Source organism: Maylandia zebra, linkage group LG4 (genome assembly GCF_041146795.1).
Source record: "Maylandia zebra isolate NMK-2024a linkage group LG4, Mzebra_GT3a, whole genome shotgun sequence".
In the NCBI taxonomy this organism is placed as follows: domain Eukaryota; kingdom Metazoa; phylum Chordata; class Actinopteri; order Cichliformes; family Cichlidae; genus Maylandia; species Maylandia zebra.
Window position 1 is genome coordinate 22,921,738 of NC_135170.1, and position 21,801 is coordinate 22,943,538.

The 21,801-nt window shown below is 43.8% G+C and overlaps 1 protein-coding gene across 1 annotated transcript in view; it reads right to left on the reverse strand.

Moving 5' to 3' along the window:
* adcy9b (adenylate cyclase 9b) overlaps nucleotides 1-21,801 on the reverse strand; it is a 41,525-nt gene that overhangs the window by 15,621 nt on the left and 4,103 nt on the right. The gene's annotated exons all lie outside the window — the stretch shown is intronic.

Here is a 21,801-nt window from a genome sequence, read left to right on the forward strand (position 1 = left end):
ATCAGTGTGGTCACACGAGATTTTATGCAGCTTTGTGTGCCTGCTCCTGACCACTTGAGGACAATCTGTCATCTAACCTTGTAGCAGCTGAAATTGCGCTGTCAGCCAGTAGAGTATGGCTCGGATAAGCAGCTGGATACATAGCTCACTTCATTTAATAGGGTCCAATATCTTCATAGTATAGCTGCACTCTAAAGTCCTCGTGGCAGGATAAAAGGTCAGGAAACTGTGAGATCCAATTGATTCTTTCCTGCTGTGTAGGTTTCAGTACATCTGTCACTCTATGTACATTTGTTTGATAGTCTCTTAGGCAGGTATGTGATTGTGCTGGCCCTTCTACATCTCCCATGACCTTGGGTTAATAGAAGAGCATCATTAGCAGCAGCCTCTGGGCGGTATGGGACTTGAAGTGTCCTGTCTTCTGCTATCAGCTGACAGGGAACAGTAGATAACCTTTCCCCATGAGAGCCTAGTTACATTATCTCCCTCTCCAAGCCCTTTTGTTCAGGACAGAGGAGGGTGAAATGAGAAAACACTTTGCAAACAAATAACATCATCAGCCCTACTCCTCCCTTCCTCTCACCTCTTCATGGCACGTCCAAGCTCTCGTGGGACAATAGCCACCTCTGAGTGTCTCAGTGCAGAGGTTGGGTGTGCCAAAAAAAACATGCAGAAAAAAAAAAACCGATGAATGAGCACACGCACACAAACACACTGCGGTGGTCATTTCAGGCACTCTTAATGTATCCATCTGTGCAAAGAGAAGGACAACTAAATTGGAATGCGAACATTAAGTAACAAAAAGCATAGATGCCACACACTCTTACACTGTCCTATATGCAACAAGCAGAACATAGAGGGAATAGGACCAAAGAAAGGCAAATCATTATCATAGAAAAACACCCCTCCTGCTTCCCCACTGGGATATACAAAAGTAGAAAAGAAGAACAGATAATTCACATTGGGGAAAAAAATAGCACGTGAATGCAACAGGTACAGTAGCCATAAATATAAAATGTTCTGGACATTTATTACAAAGCAACACCTTTTGCTTTCAAGTTCCATTTGCAACCCAAGTGGGACTCAAAAGCCAATGCTGCAGTCCCAGGGAGGTTTATTAAAAGCAACCGAACACAAAGGGCAGCAAAGAGGAAAGGAGTGTTGGCAGATTTACTGGAATCAGCACACAAACACACACTCACACACATACACACACACAAACCTATCATGCGGCTGATCTTTCCATAATGACAGGTTCACTTTCCGGGGCCAGGTATCTGAGCAGGAGGGCATTCGAACAGGTGGTGCAGAGTAACTAGCACTGCTAGGCTGGGCAGTTCTCCATGCCATGTTGGCACTACCAATAAGAAGCGTCCCTTCCTTCTTCCTCTGTGTCTCCGTCCAGAGATATTCTGTACATCCTGTCCCCGGTAAAGGCAGGAGGAACAACAGGAAATCTTTCCGGCATGGCAGGCTGCTTGGAAGAATGTCATTGCTCTGGTGAAGTGGACAGCCATAAGAGGTAGAGATTAGTTTAAAAAGAGGAAAAAAATGTAAAAGGATAGATCTATGAGTTTGTTTGTGGTGGTAGTGGGTAAAAAGTAATTTGTGAGTGAACCTATTCAGTCAGAAAACATAAATGACGTGTATGCATTTTTCATAAGGAATCCCACAGGGACTCAGCTGTCATATCTGTCAGTAAAGGAGAACAGTGAATTTGCGTACATCTCTATGCCCAGCATCCATGGGAGACCGGGAAGGAAAGTAAGTGGTGGCCTTCTAGTTGTGCTGAGCCAGTGTTTCTTCTGAGATTTTAAAGGACAGGTAGGCAGAATTATTTCCAATGTCAAGGTAGGAAAGACTTCCTCCTCTGTCAGAGAATGTCAGAGACGGTTAAAGAGAGCGGGCTGTTTCACATGCTGACTTTGCCAATAACACATCCTCTTCTGAATAATATATAGGCCAGGTTTTTTAAATATTGTTCCATTAACTACGTGCACCAATCAGCCACAACACTAAAACCACATCTCTAGAATTGTATCTGCCCGTTCGGTCCACCAAAACAGCTGTGATGCATCGCAGCACAGATGCTAGCCCTCCAGAGGGAGGTCTGGCACTGGAATAGTGGCAGTTTAGTTGGGTTGCTAGTTGGTCCTCAGTGGACCTGGCTTGTTTTGGCGCATCCCATGGGTGCTCAGTTACGCTGGGATCTGCAAGCAGATCAATGCAGTCTGCTTTTTCAGAGACATAAGAGAGAATTCAGAAAGACATAGTACTTAAAATATCCTGAATAGCAATCTAAGAATTCTGCAAAAGCAGAGACGGTGGTAAAACTTTTCAAAAGATTTTAATTACTGTCATGGTCCTGGGCCATGTGGGCCCAGTATTCTTAGTTCCTTGTATTTTTGTATTTCGTTCCTTAGGCCATGTTTCCTGAGTTGCCCTGTTGTGTTGTTCCCTAAGTGTTTTCCCTTCGTGACTCTTACCCCCTGTGTGCCCCTCTGTGTATTTATGAGCCCTCGTCTCTCTTTGTGTTTTATTCTGTTTTCCCCAGCCCGTTATGTCTGTGTTCTCCCCGTGCTCTCTCTCCTCCTGTCTGAACCTCTGTACTTCCTGTTTTACTTTGCCCGTCTCCCGTTAGTGTTGTGTTCACTCCTGCCGTGTCTTGTTATGATTATCAGTGTCACCTGTGTTCCCCGTGTGCTCCCACTTCCCTCGTTAACCCTCTGTGCATTTATGTCTGCGTCTCCCTCAGTTCTGTGTCGCGTTCTCCCTCATGTTGTGTGTGTTCCTCCCTGTGTCTCTTGGCGAGCTTTGTATTTAGTTTTCCCAGTTTAGTTTTGTATTTCCTACGTTCTGCCTCTCCAGCATTAAAGCTGTGATTTTTTGAGTTCATCCCCGTGTCTGTGAGTTTTGCATTTTGGGTCCTCCTCCCGCCTGCCACACAACGAATCATGACAGAAGAACGCGACCACGACATGGACCCAGCAGCTCACAACCCCTCTGCCGAGCTCCGTGAGGACCTGATTTACACGGTGGAATACCACTGTCAGGAGTGGGGAGCGCTGCCAAGAGGAGGTTACCGGGAGACCGTAGCCATCCGCCTACAGAGGATGGTGTCCGGACTCCCCTGGTTATTCGGCGCGCTACACCCCCACATCCGGGACTTCCTCGTGTCCACCGTAGGCATCCGCCCGGAACTGCCTCTCCGGTAGGAAGAGTCGGAGGACGTTCAGCCCGGGGGCCCGTTCAGCCTCCTGTCTCCGCTGGAGGGTCCGAGGGGCCCGTTCAGCCTCCTGTCTCCGCTGGAGGGCCCGAGGAGACCGTCCAGCCTCACGCCTCGTTAGCTGGAGGGCCCGAGGAGCCCGTCCAGCAACCTTCCTCGTCAGCTGGGGGTTCAGGAGAACCGCACCAGCCTCATGCCACGTCTGCTGGGGGGCCCGAGCCGCCCGTCCAGCACCATGCCACATCAGCTGGAGGGCCCGAGGAGCCCGTCCAGCACCATGCCACATCAGCTGGAGGGCCCGAGGAGCCCATCCAGCCACCTTCTGCTTCTGCTCCGCCTGGTCCAGCTCCAGCCTGTGCTTCGCCTGCTGCAGCTCCAGCCTGTGCCTCGTCTGGCCCAGCCTCAGAGTCTTCGTCCTCGTCTGGCCCAGCCTCAGAGTCTTCGTCCTCGTCTGGCCCAGCCTCAGAGTCTTCGGCTTCTGCTCCTCCTGGTCCAGCTTCAGCCTGTGCTTCCCCTGGTCCAGCTTCATCCGAGTCTTCATCCTCGTCTGGTCCAGCCTCCGCCTCTGCCACGCCTGGTCCGGCCCCGTCGTCGCCTGGTCCGGCCCCGTCGTCGCCTGGTCCGGCCCCGTCATCGCCTTCAACGTCGCCTGGTCCGGCCCCGTCATCGCCTGGTCCGGCCCCGTCATCGCCTTCAACGTCGCCTGGTCCGGCCCCGTCATCGCCTGGTCCGGCCCCGTCATCGCCTTCAACGTCGCCCGGTCCAGCCTCGGCCTCTGCTCCGCCCGGTCCGGCCTCGGCCTCAGCTCCTGCTTCGCCGTCGCCTGGTCCAGCCTCAGCCTCTGCAGCGACGCCTGGTCCGGCCCCCGCATCGCCACAGTCTGGTCCTGCCTCGTCTGGTCCTGCCTCGTCTGGTCCTGTGCCCACCGGGCCATGGCCAGCACGCCTAACACTGGAGAGCCGCCGCTGCCTTCCGCGCGGCCGGCCCCCTGAACTGCTCCGTCGTCTCCTTCGCCGCCGCCGCTGCCTTCCGCGCGGCCGGCCCCCTGAACTGCTCCGTCGTCTCCTTCGCCGCCGCCGCCGCTGCCTTCCGCGCGGCCGGCCTCCTGAACTGCTCCGTCGTCTCCTTCGCCGCCGCCGCTGCCTTCCGCGCGGCCGGCCTCCTGAACTGCTCCGTCGTCTCCTTCGCCGCCGCCGCTGCCTTCCGCGCGGCTGGCCCCCTGAACTGTTTCCACGTCTCCATCGTTGCCGTCCGCATGGTCGGCCCCCTGAACTGCACTGTGTTTTTGGGTTGTTTTTCTTGGGCTCCGGTGTTTGCTGTGCTCTTTTGTTTTCCGTTCCGAGCCCTCCGTCCTGGGGCCCCGCCGCCCGCCCTGGGTCGTTTTCTGTTTGGTTTTGTTTTTCTGTGTTTGGGCTGTCTGGTGCCAGCCCTTAAGGGGGGGGTGATGTCATGGTCCTGGGCCATGTGGGCCCAGTATTCTTAGTTCCTTGTATTTTTGTATTTCGTTCCTTAGGCCATGTTTCCTGAGTTGCCCTGTTGTGTTGTTCCCTAAGTGTTTTCCCTTCGTGACTCTTACCCCCTGTGTGCCCCTCTGTGTATTTATGAGCCCTCGTCTCTCTTTGTGTTTTATTCTGTTTTCCCCAGCCCGTTATGTCTGTGTTCTCCCCGTGCTCTCTCTCCTCCTGTCTGAACCTCTGTACTTCCTGTTTTACTTTGCCCGTCTCCCGTTAGTGTTGTGTTCACTCCTGCCGTGTCTTGTTATGATTATCAGTGTCACCTGTGTTCCCCGTGTGCTCCCACTTCCCTCGTTAACCCTCTGTGCATTTATGTCTGCGTCTCCCTCAGTTCTGTGTCGCGTTCTCCCTCATGTTGTGTGTGTTCCTCCCTGTGTCTCTTGGCGAGCTTTGTATTTAGTTTTCCCAGTTTAGTTTTGTATTTCCTACGTTCTGCCTCTCCAGCATTAAAGCTGTGATTTTTTTTTTTTTTTTTTGAGTTCATCCCCGTGTCTGTGAGTTTTGCATTTTGGGTCCTCCTACCTGCCACACAACGAATCATGACAATTACATTTGATTAGCGATTTAATATAATGTACTATGCAAAGGTCTTGAGCCTTCCCAGATTTCATTATGGGAAATGGGAAATAAGCGCAGCGATTTATTGAAACAATAAGTATATTTTATATTATATATTGCACTTTATCAGGCTTTTCATCAGACCGTGATGAAGATTTAAGAGTCAATAGGACTGAGTTTGCATCTGCCCTACCAAAGAGCAACTTCTAGATAAGCTTTTCGAGCACACAGCACTTCCTTTTTTGGTTCTTGACAGCCACCCTTCCACTGAGACAATTTCTGACGAGGCTTCAGTGAACAGTAGATGGATCAACTGAAGGGTCAGATGCATCTCTCAGGTCCTGTGTCAGGTCTTTGTTGGAGTTTTCTTTTTTCTCAACAGCATGACTGACACTGTTCACCTGCTGCTGCTTGGGATGAATCTTCTTTATCCTGCACTCGATCACTTTCCTCAATTTTTTTTTTTTTTTATGTACACAATGACAAGATATGCCAAGTTTTGGCTAATAGCTCACAGAGTCAACTAAAGGACTGTGAACAAATTACGTTTTTCCAACAGGCTTTTAAAGTTCCTCAGAATCAATTTTAAATTGTATTTTTGTTAAGTTTTCTGTTATGTGTACATTTGTACACTTGTATTATTCATAGGCGACGTTAAGAAGCTTAACAAACTAACAAACCAGTGAAATGAGTGGAGTGAAAACGAGTATAAAAAAAACAAAAAACAAAAAAACCAGCCAATGTGCAAAGAAAAACTTTAAAAGACCTTCAGAAAGCCTGGAGAACTGTTGCTTGAGACCACTTTAAAAACTAAATTAAAAATTTGAATAAAGTCTGGCTCCTTTCAAGCACGATACGAGAAATCAGGAGTGGCTCAAGACTTTGGAAAAGTGCAGAATGTAGTTTTTATGCAGGACAGGGCACTCTACTGTCCTGCTCACGAGGCTGCTGCTTTCAGGAACCGCCACTGTATACATAAGCAAGCATGTCAAGCAAAATCATCACTCTCATCTGCATGTGTTGCACATTGCCAGTCTTTCCAACAACAACAACAACACATTATCAGTGCCAAGCATTACGTTTTGCAGACGGGGATACAAATAAACCTGTGCCTTGCTTGTACACGTCAAACTCAGTGAAGCCCAGCTAAATCAATTTTCGCAACCCTAGATAACCAGAGTGACCTCTCAAAACAAGTTACATAAGCCTGTACTCAAAAAAAAAAAAAAAAAAATGAAGAAGAAACAGCAGGTCTTGCACACCACCTGGGCCTTCTCAGCATTTGCTTTCCAGGTTCAGGACAAAAATATGTCACTATACTGAGACTCACGTCCGAGTACTTCTCTGCTTACACACAAACACACTGTCCCAGCACAACAAGTCATTCTGAGGCCTTTCTTCCCGTTGGAATCTCTTAATATCCTTTTCCTTTCTCTTTGTTCCACACAGGGGTGGCACTAACACTAAATTTCCACATTTGGTCTGGGCTTTCCTTTTTTTTCCTGAATTCAGTCGGGCCCTACCACAGCTCACTCAAAACAACAATAGAAACACTTGACATCTCTCCAAAGTCTTGACTCTCGCTTGGCTGTGTCTGTCTCTTACGCTCTCCGCACTCTTTCTGTATTCTGTGCCTACGATCCCTCCATCCCCGACAATCCCATGCTGCCGCGGTCTACTGGCAGATACAGTTGACATCCCTCAAAAATTCTTAACACCCCCCTTCCTTTGCACAGTGGCCTGTATTTTCTGCCTGTTTTTGTCAGTCTTGCTGTAGCTCACTGTCTTTCTTTGACTTGCCCGCTCTCTCGCTCTCTGTCACAAATCCAAATATCCTCCATGTTCTTTTGTGTTCACAACGATATCCGCTTGCCTCATCGCCACATCGGCGTAGAGCACTCTTCTCCACAAAGAAGCACTCCGACTGACATCGTCCCAAAAGCTCAGCCTCACTTTCCATCTTCTGCTTTTTACCTCATCACATTTCACACTTCACCCACACACACACAATGAAAGGTAATTCCCTCGTTCTTGCTCACATAATGGTGACCATATGGCTTCTTTGCCATTCAGCACGTCTGTCTACGCTGCAGAAATAGCCAAATGTGCAAGCTTTTCTTATGGAAACGCTTTTAATGTTCTTTTTTTAAATCTGACGAACGAACATTGTTAAAGGTTAAGTAGGTGAACTGATGTAACGCACCATCCAAAGTGTTTCAACAGATAATGCACTTGATTCATGTTTTTATTTTATTTTAGGAAAAGTCACACTACTGCAAGCCTTCCAGTACACGTTTTTTGTTTAACTCTTTTTAAGTTTTTCAGCCATCACACATACACCCCTTTTCAAGGTTTCACATATCAAAAGAAAATCGTCTGACCCATGCCAGGATCTAAAATGAGGGAAATAAACATCGGATGAACAAAAATGACATATTGCAATGTGGCATTATTTATTTAACAGAAACCAAAGAGCAGAAGCAGTGGGTACACTGCACAGTGGGTACTGTTTCTTCAGGAATTAAGAGGATAAGTAGCAATCAGGTGCCGCTAATCCAAATGCATTTGATTAATTGATCATCAGCAAGTGTGAGCACATCTATGAAAGCAGATGTTTTGGCAGTTTTTTTGGAGTAGGCGAGTGTTCAAGGAGGAAAGACATCAGTAATGTGATGAATGAAGCTAAATGCCCGACTGCAGTCAAACATTTTGAAGTCCAATATTCTGCAGTGAGAAAAATTGCGTAGATTTAGGCACAACTATCTTTCTTGTTAATTTTATTTTTTTAACCTGGAACGCTTTCCCCATCTCCTCCAGTGTTTGCCTGTCTAAGCCCTTTCGCTTTATGAGAACCATAGGCCATTGATGACTCCCTGTACCCTGCCAGTGCACCTGGATCTTGGCAATCCCCAGTTTTTATTTTCTGATCAACGCCTTTACCTCAAGGGGAGGTAGTTCAAATTTGTCTGACTTTTACCCTTTGATTTGTCCAGCATGAGCGTCCCTACCAGGAGCTCATGCTTCTAATGGCATAGCTCTGCAGGTCATTAAAATACACAAGTCGCCACACCTGCCGTGAAACGGCTGCATGGCAGGCAGAAAATAGACCCAAAATGCAGGCCTCAGGAGACAAACTGAAAATCATAAACAGCTTTAATGGTGAGCTTTCACAAAATACAAAACAACTGTAGGATAGTGAATCCAAAACTACAACTAACTAGGAGGCAGCAGGCAACAAAGAACTCAGGGGGGGGGTAAGGCAAATAAATAGACACCAGGTAATGAGGGGAGAGGAAACGGGTGGGTGGACAGCTGAAACTAATCACAGAAGATGAGACAAGGGAAGCAGAGCTAAATACAAAACATGAGCGGCAAAGACCGTCAAAATAGAAAAGAAAATATCACAGAAGCAAACTTGACAGAGACAAAGGACAAACAAATACACAGAACAGGAATTAAAAAGGGGATTAACAAACCTATGACCAACTAAAGCAACCAAGGAACTAAAGGTACAAAATTAAATAAATACAAGAAGAGCAAGAAGAACACTATAAACAGAAGACTAGGAGCTCTATCGAATAGAAGCTGAAAACTAAATAACAACACCAAAAGGAAAGCATATCAGGTATAGGGAAATAACGTTAAGCTAAATAACAGCAATACAGAATACAGGACGATAATGCAAAGACAATCAAAAATACAAACTTAGAGAAAACCTAAAAATCCCCAAAACCACAAGAGCATGCTGGTATCTCCTCCAGTATCTCCTCCTGGCTGTGAAAAGTGCTGTTTGAGTGCTAGGAGCTAATGGTGTTCCTCCTATTTATCACAATATGATGCTAAAATATGCTGTCTGAAACTCGGTTCTCTTCATCCATTCTCTTAAATAAAACAAATAAAATGCCAACATCCATGAAAAATTGCACATTTAATTAATTGTCAGAAGACAGTCTCATAACTGAAATTCGATTTCGTTACAGGCTGAACTATCTCAGCCAGAGATGCTATTGACCCACAGCTATGAGCAGCGCTCCCCTATTGATTAAACAGCAACCACATTTGTGGCTCCGGGTAAATGATCAAAGCAAACAGCCGACAGAGGCCAACCTCTCCCTCCCTTTCATGCGCCAGCTGTCTCACAAACTTTGCTAACTCAACATTTTGATTAATGGTGTCTTCACTGGGGGTTGATGACGGAAATTTGCTGGATCTTCTGCCGAGCACTGTGCCGCTCCCCTGAGGGCTCTCTAACTAGAACAGGCAAGTGATACAGCAAAAGTACCGGTAAATGAGGATGCTAACTACAAATTCAGCTTACCCCAGAAACCCCTCCACTGTATACCGCCTGAGACAAACACAAAAGTCATGTATGCTTTTGCTTCTACATCCTCTTAACAAGTGTCATAATTAACAGTTGTGTTGCATTTCACATCTCAGTGAAGAGGAACAGTTTGATACGGAGGCTGCGAAGATAAACACTGCTGCAATGTCACAGCGTTGATGAAGGTGCCATTTGAAAAACAGCAGTTGCAGCAGTCTGACTCAACAATGAGACAGCAACAAGATGGAGGTTAGAAAAACTGAAAAAAAGAAGCATGGAGTAAGAGTAATAAGCTGCATAACTTATTGAAAGTTATGCAGCAAACAAAGGGGGATGACCTCTGTTGGGTATATATCAGGTACTTAACACACAAACACACACATGTGCTGTAAGTCAGCAACAGCTTTAAAAGGTGACAGCAGAGAAATTCCCTGGGGCTATGAAGTATGTGTACGGGGGAGCAGCTGATAAATGCAGAAGGACTGTACCACACTAAAGCCAAGGGGAAAACCTGAAGCTAAGGCTGGGAGATCAGTTCATACACCAGAGAGACCAGGAACACCGGCAGTTTAAGGAAACATTGGTGATGCTTTTTGCTCCGTATCCATTTTCTTCCATGTATAGAATCCAGGGTTGCAGGAGGGCTAGGTGAAAGGCAGCCTTCCATCCTGGATGGTTGGTAGTCTGTTGCAGGGCTAGCACACAGAGAGAGACAGACAACCATTCACACCACATTCACACCTACGGCCGACTTAGAATCGCTAATTAACCCAACTCTGTGCGTGTCATTGGACTGTAGGAGGAAGCAGGAGTACCTGGAGAAAACACGCAAACTCCACAGTAAAAAACATCAGCTGGCTGGTGGATACAAACTAGTCACTGCACCACCACTAAACACTTAAAAAATTATTACTGTGAAGTGGAAGTTATGTATTGTTAAAAACAACATTTCATACTAATTTCACTGATCTTAGTCATATTTCCTGTGAGGCCAAAACCTAATAGTTCATTCCTTTGTGCCTGTGGTGCTCACTTAATTACACATTAATTATCCTGTTAGAAAGACGCAGTGTTGCTGGAACATCCAGTCTTGTGGACGTTGTTCTGGCCTGGTGAAGCTACTAAAGATTAGGCAGGTGTTTTTGTTTGTTAACATTATTTTTTAATTCTCTTTGCTCCTCCATAGGAAAGCAGGGAGGGAGAGCGGCTCGGACTCAAACCTGGATCGCTGTGTTTCAGCCTCCTTGCAGTCTGAGACAGCTGGTTTTAATGTTGTGGCTGACGTACTAGCTCAGCCAAAAATGATTTTACAGTTGACATTATGTTAGCTCATATTTATGACTGTATCAGACAAACAGAACAAATACCAACTTGACATTTCTTTGTTAGGTTAAGCCTCGTGAATTCAACTGATGAAATGATGAGGATACACGATAGAATTTGCTTTCTTCACATAGTCTTCATTCTTCCTGATTCCTTCTACCTTGATGAGATTCCCAGTTCCAGATGCACTGAAGCGTCCCCACAGTATAACGCTTCCACCACCACATTTCACCGTGGGGAATGCTGTCCTTTGGGTTGTACATCTCTCCCTTCTTTCTCCAAATATAAGCAGCATCTCTGTGGCCAAAGAGCTTTAGTTTCATGTCATATGACCAGTATCTATAATCTTTCTCCAGGTTGTCCTTTGCATACTTCAGTCTGGCTTGAAGGTGTCTCTCCAACAGAAGTGGAGCTTTTTTTTTATCTGTAGCCTTGCAGTCCATTCCTGTGTACGGTTCCAGTGATTGTCTTCTTTCAGACTACAATTACTGACTTGGCTAAGCTATCCACTCATGTCTTGGCAGTTGTTCTGGAGTCTTTAGACACATCTCTCACTAGTTTTCTTTCCAGAGTCTTTGAAATCTTTCACTTCCTAATTCTGCCAGGCTTGTTCTGTACTCTGTGGCTCTCTTTGAATTTCTTGGTGATACTTCTCACTCCAGTTCTTGACACTTTTGTATATCTATGTCCTGCTTTGTGAGCATCGACAGTTCTTTTTCTCAAGTATAAACTGATTTATTTTGTTTTTGGCAAGAAGCTTTCTCAGGTGACAGCTCAAACTCTTGCTGATGTTTTTATACTGTGCGTAAACTGGAAGATAACAGTCAGTTTTAACTTAATTTTGCAGGTTTTGAATAAAGTTAAAGCACATCACTGCTGAATTATGTAAGACAAAATTACACAACAGAAAATCATTACACAAAAGTGAGACAAGGGTGACAAAAAAAAAACCTAAATGGTTCAAGAGGAAGGTCAAAAATATTACAGAAATGTCCTTAACAGTAACACAGGAAGGGTGTGAGAGACAAACATTTCAAAATACTTCCGCATCCACTGAAAGGAGAGAGCTAAAATTGGCCTCAGACACTCTAAAGTGAATTTACCAGCTGCTAATAATGAAGAACTTCACCGCTGTGCATTCACAACAAACCCAAATATGCCCACAAGTTCAAACGGAGGAAAACATTTTTTTTTTTTTACTTCATGCAGCACGCCCACACAAACGCGCTCCATCAATCCGTGCATGTTGAGTACGGTAGCAGGCTTAAGCAAGCACCGACTCCCCGTCATCTTTCATCATTCATAATTCATATAGCCATTTAACAACAACAATCTTTATTTATAGAGCACATTTAAAAGCCTTGGGCATACCAAAGTGCTTTACATAAAACAATAAAAGGTTCAAACATTGATAACGGATAAAAAAAAATAAAAAATAACGAGTTATGTTCATAGATAAAAGCTACCAATAAGAATGACTACAGCACATGGGTAATAGCAAGATAAAAGCTGTACCACCATAATAAAAGACACCAATAGAAAGATAGGAGGGAATTAATACAAGAGGTCAATAGGTCACAGCAACCAAACAAACAAACAAACAAACCAGCAATTAAAAGGTGGAGAAGGCAAGTTTAAAAAGATATGTTTTAAGCTGTGATTTAAAAGAATGAATAGAATCAGATGCCCGGATGCCAATCGGGAGATTGTTCCACAGCACAGGTGCAACAAGAGCAAACGATCGATCACCTCTAGCCTTAAGTAATTTAAAGTGCAAAAAAAGTGCAAAGATAACAATTAAATAACTCTCCAAACGTGGTGATTAAATTCCCTCTGCAGCAGCATTTTAACGTGAGCCAAAGGAGCCGTGAACGTACGAGGAGAAACGTGATGAAAATCACACACTCACTCCCGCTGTGCACACTAACAAGTCACTACAGCACTACAAACATGGAAAGGGTGTGGCTGTATGTGTGGGTGATTGCATTTAGCGTGCTCAAACCAAAAAATAAATAAATAAATTGCAAAAGTAGGTGTTTTGTGACTGAGAGGTGCGCTGTGGGTGGACTGAGTGTTGTGTGTCACCTTAAGAGTGAGCACCATCTGTCAGTGTCAGTAAAGGCTGGTGTGCATCTATTAAAAAGGAGTGCTGGCATTTTCTGTACCCTTGAACACAAAGGGGGGGGGGGGGAAGAAGCTTAGGATGCATCGGTGACTCATGATAACAATTTATCACCAGAGCGTCTGCAGAACCACGAGGCAAGCTAGCCTAGGCCGATAACACAGCTCACAACTCGCAGTGTACCAGCAGAGATCTAAATAAACAACCACACAGAGCACACAGTGGGATAGCAACAGCTGCAGAGAGGCAAAAAAGAAAGATTCTTTTTTGTTTAACTTTCTTTCCATTTTTTCAGGGTGTATGAATTTTTGAGCTCCTCGGAGTGTGTAATCTATTTGCGTAGGTGTCCTTTAGAGCTCAGACAGTAAAGTATAGCCGCATGTGTTTGTCTTATTCTTGCTGGACTCGCACAAAAATAAGTCTTCGCATTGCTTTGACCGAAATATGAAAGCCAGAAATTCAGTTGAATGGAGTCAATTTGGACCCTTTCTCTCTGTCAAATCACCTGTCCTTCCATTTAAAAAGAGCCAGCTGACCCTCACCTCTTTCAATAGCCCGTTGCCATGGCAATTAGCCTTTGCAGGCCCAGGGTGCACAGCTGGAGCAAAGCGCATGTGTGCGAGTGCGTATACCAGGGCGTCAAATAGCAATGTTCTACCAGAAGTCGCAGGCAGGATTTGGCAAATTACGTACAAGACGTCAATTTTAGTGTCTTTGCTTTGACACCCAGGCCGTGGAAATATTAGACCAACACAGATAATACTTTAGGCAAAAAGTACTATAACTGCAGTGAGTGTTCAGCTGTCCACACTAAGTGGAAGTCTGGTTCTCTCATCCTCCTCCTAACAGGCATGGAGATGTAACGTCTTCATCGTATGTGTTGTGTTCAGGTTGGTGTTATGAAATACAGACACACAAAAGCCATTAACAAAACAGGAATCTATCCATCTGTCTGTCTCTCACTGGATCGTTTTTTTAATACCTTTCTTGCATGCCCTCTCCTTTTTTCTGCTGCTATTTCTTTTCCGTGCTTCCATTCTGCTCTATTTTATTATTTCTTCGCTGCAGGAGGGAACATTTTGAATGCAGGGAAATATACAAACTGATCTTCTCAGCACATTTGCATATGTGAAAACTCCTGCCACGTAACAGATTGGCTTGCTGCATGCAATCATGGAAAACAGCCAGAAGATTGCTTTAAAAACTCTGGCTGTGTTGAAGAAAGTTTACATTATTACAAGCTATTGTGTTACCAGCCACTTTATTGGGTACACCTTGCTAGTTTGGACTTCTTTTTGCCTTCAAAACTGCCGTTATTATTCATGGCACAGATTTAAAAAGGTTCTGGAAACTTCTGGGATTTTGGTCTACAATGACATGACAGCACATGCTGCAGATTTGTCTACTTATCCATGATAAGAATCTGAAGGTGATCTGTTTTCAATCAATCAATTAAAACAGATTATTATGGATTTGTTTTCATATGGCTTTCATATGTACCTGTTTTCAGTGATATAAGTCTTTCTTTCTCTCTTTTTTGCCATATGTTTCAAGTGACCTATATTTGACAGCAGCACATTTAAAACTGAAAATTCTGTTTTTGGTGTACCACCCCAATATTATTTGTGGCCCCTATATGGGCACCTCTGAATAATTTCTGGAGGTGCCCCTGTCCTGCTGACGATGGGTACACTGTGGTCATAAAGGGAGCAACAATACTCAGTTAGGCTGTGGCATTTAAACAATATTCAGCTGGTACTAAAGCCCCCCCCCCAAAAAAAAAAAAATTCCCTAGACTATTACACCACCAAAAGACTGAACTGTTAATACAAGGAAGGATAAATCCATGACACACAGTGTGGTTTTCTGTGGCTGTGGCCCACCCGCTCCAACCTTTGACTTGTTGTGCGTTCAGAGATACTCTTCTGCATACCTCAGTAATAAGTGGGTATTTGAGTTACTGTTCCCTTCCTATCGCAGCAGTCTGAGTATTCTCCTCTGACCTCTGACATTAACAAGGCATTTCAGCACAGAGATTTGCCGCTCACTGGATATTTTTCTCTTTTTTGGAGCATTCCCTCTAATCCTAGAGATGGTTGTGTGCAGCAGTAGCTCAGCGGTTTCTTTAATACTTTAAGACCAACATGTCTGGCATCAACAACCATACCATGTTCAAAGTCACTTAAATCACCTTTCTTTACCATTTTGATGCTCAGTTTGAACTGAAGTACGTCCTCTTGACCACATCTACATCCCTAGATGCATCGAGTTGCTGCCACGTGACTGGTTAAACGGATAATTGCATTAGCAACCAGTTGAATAGGTGTACCAAAGTAACCTGTGAGTATAGATAAATAGCTTTATCTCTGGTCTTCTACAAGGTTGTTACTTTAGGATATTAATAAATATTCCAAATGCAAAAAGTATGAGAAGGTATCAAAACTGTTTACATTATAGTTATAGAACATTGTTGTAACACACAATAAAGTTATGTTTACAGTCCTGCAAATCAGCACTCCCTCCATCCTCCACTACTCACAACCTCCTGAGTTATGGACTAATTATAGACAAATCTGTCCACAAACACCTCCACACATTAGTTCAATGCATGGCTCCACTACATTAGCTTACCTTCATTAAGCCTCCAGTTTAATGGTGGCTAATGAAGCAGCTGAAACAGAGGCCCACTCTCGTCTTATACCAAAACAGATCCTACAATGACATCAGTATGATCAGAAATGACAATGCCTGCAACAGACAGCAGGTCTCCATTTCATATTTTTGACTCCTACTGAACAAATCAAGCACTTTGACACAATGTGATTCAAAAACAGGTTTTTAGGAGAAGGTGGAAAATTTCCCACCACTTTCCCAGAGACAAGGAACGAAAAAGAATTGATAAATTATCCCTGACTTTGGCGAATTAAATCTGGAAATACTAGTAACATGACGCACAAACACTCAAGCAGTCACTCTTGTCACCTTAACAATATCAACAAAACACTACATTTATTCTGCAATAATTATATCGAGTCAATATCATGGCAGGATGGCTTTTACAGTACACAACATTAAAAATCCACGATGTAACCATTAAAATGTTACCTGCGAATTATACTTTGTAAGCAAAACTATTGAGTTGACGTCCTTACCTTAAATTTAAAAATGAAACAAGGCATGTTCCACTCCACATACTACATCACATGGTACATCACATGGTATTCTACAGGCTCAGCCATGTCAGCTGCTTGCAAGTGCAGCGTCTTATCACGGAGACAGCTGTGCTGCTGATATCAGGTCCTCTCATCCTCCTCGCCCTGGGTCATCTCTGTCACAACAGACAGAGGTAGGACACTTTAGCATTGAGTCTACAGGACAGCTGTCCCCTATAGGTGGGCTGAGAGGTCTACAGGGTCCTCTGACACTTGTCAGGAGGAGGCGTATCACAATGGGGATGCATGGATTTTCAGAACATAAATAAAAATCTCCCACAGTATCAGCTTAAATGAAAGCTCATTGAGCTCTTTTTTTTTTTACATTAGTATGTTTTCTGCTTTTCCTGCTCTTGATCCAGAAGCTCATTACAGCTCCTCCTCAATCTTTTACTGCTTGCTGGGTCAAAACAGCGAGCAGTTCCCTTGCTTACACAACTCTCCTGAACGAAAAGAGCTTTTTTTCTCGTTTTTTAATCCTGCAGAGTAACAGTGTGACACAGAAGATTATCGAAATGATTGCTGCAATTAAAAAAAAGAAGAAATAATCAGCTAATCACCACATCATATTCCTTCAATAACCTTGCCACAATGGACCTGTGTTTGCAGAGCTTGACACCCTGAGGCTCTGCAGACTTGTTCAGTATGATAAGGCCAAGGATGACAAATGGTGAGATTGCATTTCTGGGGGCTAGAGTGCCATGCCGTGCTGAACTATAATATGTGCTGTACAATATCAAACAATGTGATGTATTATGCCATTACTCCCTAGGCCAACCTGGCATCTGCCATGCAAAGCCAAGGTGCTCTAGCCTCTGCTTGGTCACTGTAAAACTGTATAACAGCTTAGCTTTCCCCTGGCTGCCTCTGTGCAGTTTTGTCCCACTTTCAGTCCACTACTACCTACCCCTTATTTAACGCACTTACCTTCCTAACAGTTGTGCCACAACAGTCTAGCATGTCTATAGCCCTATGTATGCCTCTCATAACCCCACCAAGCGCTCAAATGCAGCCCACTTCACTTTCGCCACCCCTGTCTTTCAATTGTAGGGCTGAATGCTGTGTGTGCATACTGATTTGGATTCAAGAGGCTAGACAGAAATTATGCCAGGTATTTTGTTGTTGGCAAGGGGAGAAGACAGCTGCGTATACATATTAGGGTGAAAAAGCCAAACCATTTAACTTTTTGTCAAGTACAGCAGTATAAGGGCAGTGGACGCACGCAAACAAACACACACACACGTCCACATCGCGTTGGCAGTAAAATACAGTGGTTTTAATGTGTTTAGACAATTTTTGTTTATGTGTGCTTCACTCCAGAGCTCAAAACTGAAACCAATGAATGCAAAATACAGTGAGCCAATAGAGATGTATCTCTGCTTCTTCTTTTTTCTTTTCTTTCATTAAGCTACTAATATCCGCTGGTCAAAAACCAGGTCTCTCCCAGCAGAACAGGACCAAAGCTAAATGCATTTCATCGTCTCTCTCACCTTCATTTCTCTTTCTCTGCTTCTCTAAGCATAACCACAAAACCAGCCTCATTTATCCCAGTCAAGGTCACAGGTAGAAACCATTGTAAGTAATTTTCCACTGAGCTTAAAGGAAATATTGTGCAATTTGCTGAGTGACCGTAGCTCCCTATAGAACAGCACAGGGGTACAGACATGGGAAAGCTAATATGTACATGTGCACGAGTTAACCAAAACAAAAATAACTGTCAATAACTCGTAAATGTTAAAGGATATTAATAGAGCTGGAGACACAGACATTTTGCAAATTGGTTTTGGTCTTTGCTAAAAAAAAATCAATTATACCGTAATGTAGCTAATCAATTCTTAGCAAGGGGTAAAGGCGGTGCTACAAATTCACAAAATAAAGAGACATGTTGCCTTCTGCATACAAACCCTGGTTATTTTCATTTGATATCTACACGACATCAAACCCTGTCTGGTTGCTGTTGTCTCCCTTGTTTCCTCATCACAAACACACACGGCTATGACAGCCTCATTATAAGCAATCAATATCATTTGCTGTGATAAAAAGGGCTGGCAGGGAGACGGCCGATGCGTTCCGTGGTCGGGATAACAACAGGCCAGTGAGGGAAGATATGACGATGGAGAATTACTAACATTAATCACTTTAGCCAAGGAGATTACCCAGTCTTGCTTAATTAGAAATCTCCCTCAGGGCACAGAGATGAAAACAGGGTGAGAGAAGGTAATGCTGTACGTAGCCGCCCGACACAGCTTCGCTCAGCAATATGACTTATTAAAAGGTCACGAACATGCTAAACCTCGAGGCAGCTGGTTAGTGAGAACGCTGTAATGAGTATTCTTGGTAAGAGCCTATTGTACAAAAGAGCTATCAGAGGTTCAAATTAGGTGAAGTGGAGCAACTGCTTCTCATTTTGCTTCATTTCTTTTTTTAAAAAACATTCATTTATGTACTTTTGGACACAAGTAGTTGTTCTCTTCGTACTAATATGTAGTAGGGTGGAGTTTTGTTTGAGGACACACGCACTGTTGGTGCTCTTGTAGTTTGGTGGCTGTGTAGGACAGTTTGTGTTGTCACAACAACTTGGAGGGTACCCAGACATCTGCAGAGTTTTTCACACCCAGGCAGACCCTTTCACAGTCATGAGCAGGGAAAGCACATCACTGGCTTTCAATATTTTGCCAAAAGTATTCACTCACCCAGCCAGATCATTGAATTCAGGTGTTCCAAACCCTTCCATGGCCACAGGTGTATAAACTCAAGCAGCTAAGCATGCAGACTGCCTCTACAAACATTTGTAAGAAAATGGGTTGCTCTTATTCACCCAGTGAATTCCAGCATGGTACCGTGACAGGATACCACCTGTGCAGCAAGTCAAGTCACCGAGGTGAACTTGCACACCCAGCAGTTATACAGCAAAGTTATTGTCTGCCAGAGAGGCATTGTTTGTCTGTTTGAGAGATAGGCCCAGCTTAGAAGCGATTAACATTTGAATCCAGATCTGGAGCCAGCATCTTTTGGAAGGATTGTGGGCAGTGCTATACATGGACATGATGTAGTGCCCCCAGGACTGGACCTGCATCGTTTGTGAATGGCGACAACATGAGTTTGACCAATATAAATAAGCCCATGAATGTGGGTCATTAGACTTGGCTCTGCTGTGTCTGTCTGCTCTCTGGTGCTGAGCAGGCACTGTGCAGTAGGTTTTTAGAGCTACTGGGTTGAAAACACATGCCTTCCCGTCTTCTGAAAAAGCTGTGACAGCTCCAAAGATTACTAAGAAACTCTATAAAGCTGAAGGGACCTTCAATTTAAGATGATAAATCCCTGCGGGTTTGTTACTAACAATCATTTTCCATCTTTTTCATTATAAGAGTATCTATCAGAAGTGTTTTCACTAACTATCCAAAGCAGTGTGGGCATTACTTGTGACAGCTGTAACTACTAGTTGCTCACATGTAATATTGTTGAAGTTGTGGAGATTAAGACATGAATTGGTTATGAAAGCAATAACTTCATTCTTACTGTAGTATGTGCAATCCTCAGTAAGCATCAGCCAAAAATAAAAAACAACGTTATTTTTTCCCAGGAAACAATGGCTTCTTGAAAAAGAGAAGAGCAATGTTTTGTGTGGCGATTCTGTCATCAGCAGAAAAATAACAAGGCCACACCGACAGTCTCCTCCAAAGGGATAATCTTCTGCAGGTCCCATCAGTCTGCATTGTGCACAAAGGAAAGACATATGCAGGTACTTTTCTGGGGAAATGGAGCCAAATATAGCTTTTCCAGTAAGAAAAAGTAACAAACAAAAAGCATAGATAGCTACGTGATAAAAAGCCTGTATGTTTGTTTATAGAAGAATCATATCATAATATCCTTCCAGCAAACCGTGTTATGATTTATGGTAAGGCTCCAACTGCCTATGAATACTATTTTTAAATTATGCAATTAATCCTCTAAAAAATGCCATAAAGTAATGAGCAATATATATTTAATTGTTATATGTCCTCTAAAGTGAGGATTTGCTCCTTTTTTTTTCCTCGTGGCAGTCAAACTGAATATTTCAGGGGTAGACTTGCAACTTGATGTTGCAGATCATCACTTTTGCCTTGACCAAACTAATTTCATGATATTTTTCAGCATTTCTACAGACTAATATTTGATTATTGTTGAATTTTGTTAGATTTAATTTTGTTTTGCTTAGAAAAAACACACCTTCAGGTTTTTGATTCCTTGCTAGATAAGACAGGCATCGCCACGTCACCTTAGAAACACAGTAGCAGGTATTTCTGTCAAAGGTGTCTCAAGTGCAACGAAAACAATTAGAGGCTCATAATAAACTGTAATATCCGCATTACTTACAAGAACAGGATGCAAACTCGGCCCCAATTTCATCACTTTCTTCCTAAAACTCCTCACTACTGAGGTTTAGAGCTGAGGAGGGAACAGGACGCAGCTGTAAAACTCAACTGTCCACACGTGGCTGCCCTCCGTATGAACCTTCCTTTTTTTACAATGAACCATAAACAGCTTATATTAAAAGCAGCTCGATATAAATAAGAGGATATAAACTTGGAAGTAGGCACGTTTTGGTCAGAAACCCACCTCCAACTTATAGTGCAATTGCAAAAAAACCCAGAAACTAAAACATTACACTAACTCAAAAAGTCCTTCAAAGATACATAAAAGACAGCCAGACGGCGATCGCTGTCTAGGTCGGAGAAATTTACTTCTGAGTCAAGCAACAGGAACCAGACTCAGACACAATCCATGCTTGGCTGCAGTGGTACCCAAGAGATTTACACAGAGTGAGCTAGACAGCGGAGGGAATTTTACAGCGCTGGAGAACAACTCTCTCCTGACAGCCAGCTCTGTCACTGGCATAGGAAACCTACAGGATGAAGATAAATCTTATGGGGGGAAGTGAATACATGATGGAGGCATGAAAGGAGGCATGAATAAGGGGAAAAGAAGAGGCGAATAGGGCGATAGCACTCTGGATAAGACATTTATCTTCAGAATAAAAATAAAAGAAGCATAAGAGCAAGAGTGGTAGTCGCTCATTAATCTAAAAGATGAGAGGAAAATGCAGGCCTATAAATCGGCCCTGCCGCCTGGTAAACAAAGGGCACTTTCAGTCGCTCCTTTTCCTTGACTGATCCCAGCACTGATCTCTGGGGGGAAATGATGTGTATATAAATACACTGATAATTTATGCGCCCAAATTATTAATGTCTACATTTGAATTGCTAATTTGTGCTCACACTAATTCCTGCCTAAAATGCACTGGACAAAATCTGACATGCAGCCTTCAAGGCAGCACAGTGAAGCAAAAATAAACCCAAAATGCTAATTCAAAAGGGCAGATGAACACCATCTGCAATACCTTAGTCAGACACTTTCACTTCACTTACAATGGCTGATAATGGATCAGAAAGCCTTAAATGACGAGAAGAGCAGTTAAGCCAACATTTAGTCACACTGAGGCGTTTTGCATAAATGCATCATATAAAAAAAGCCTCCAGTCGAGC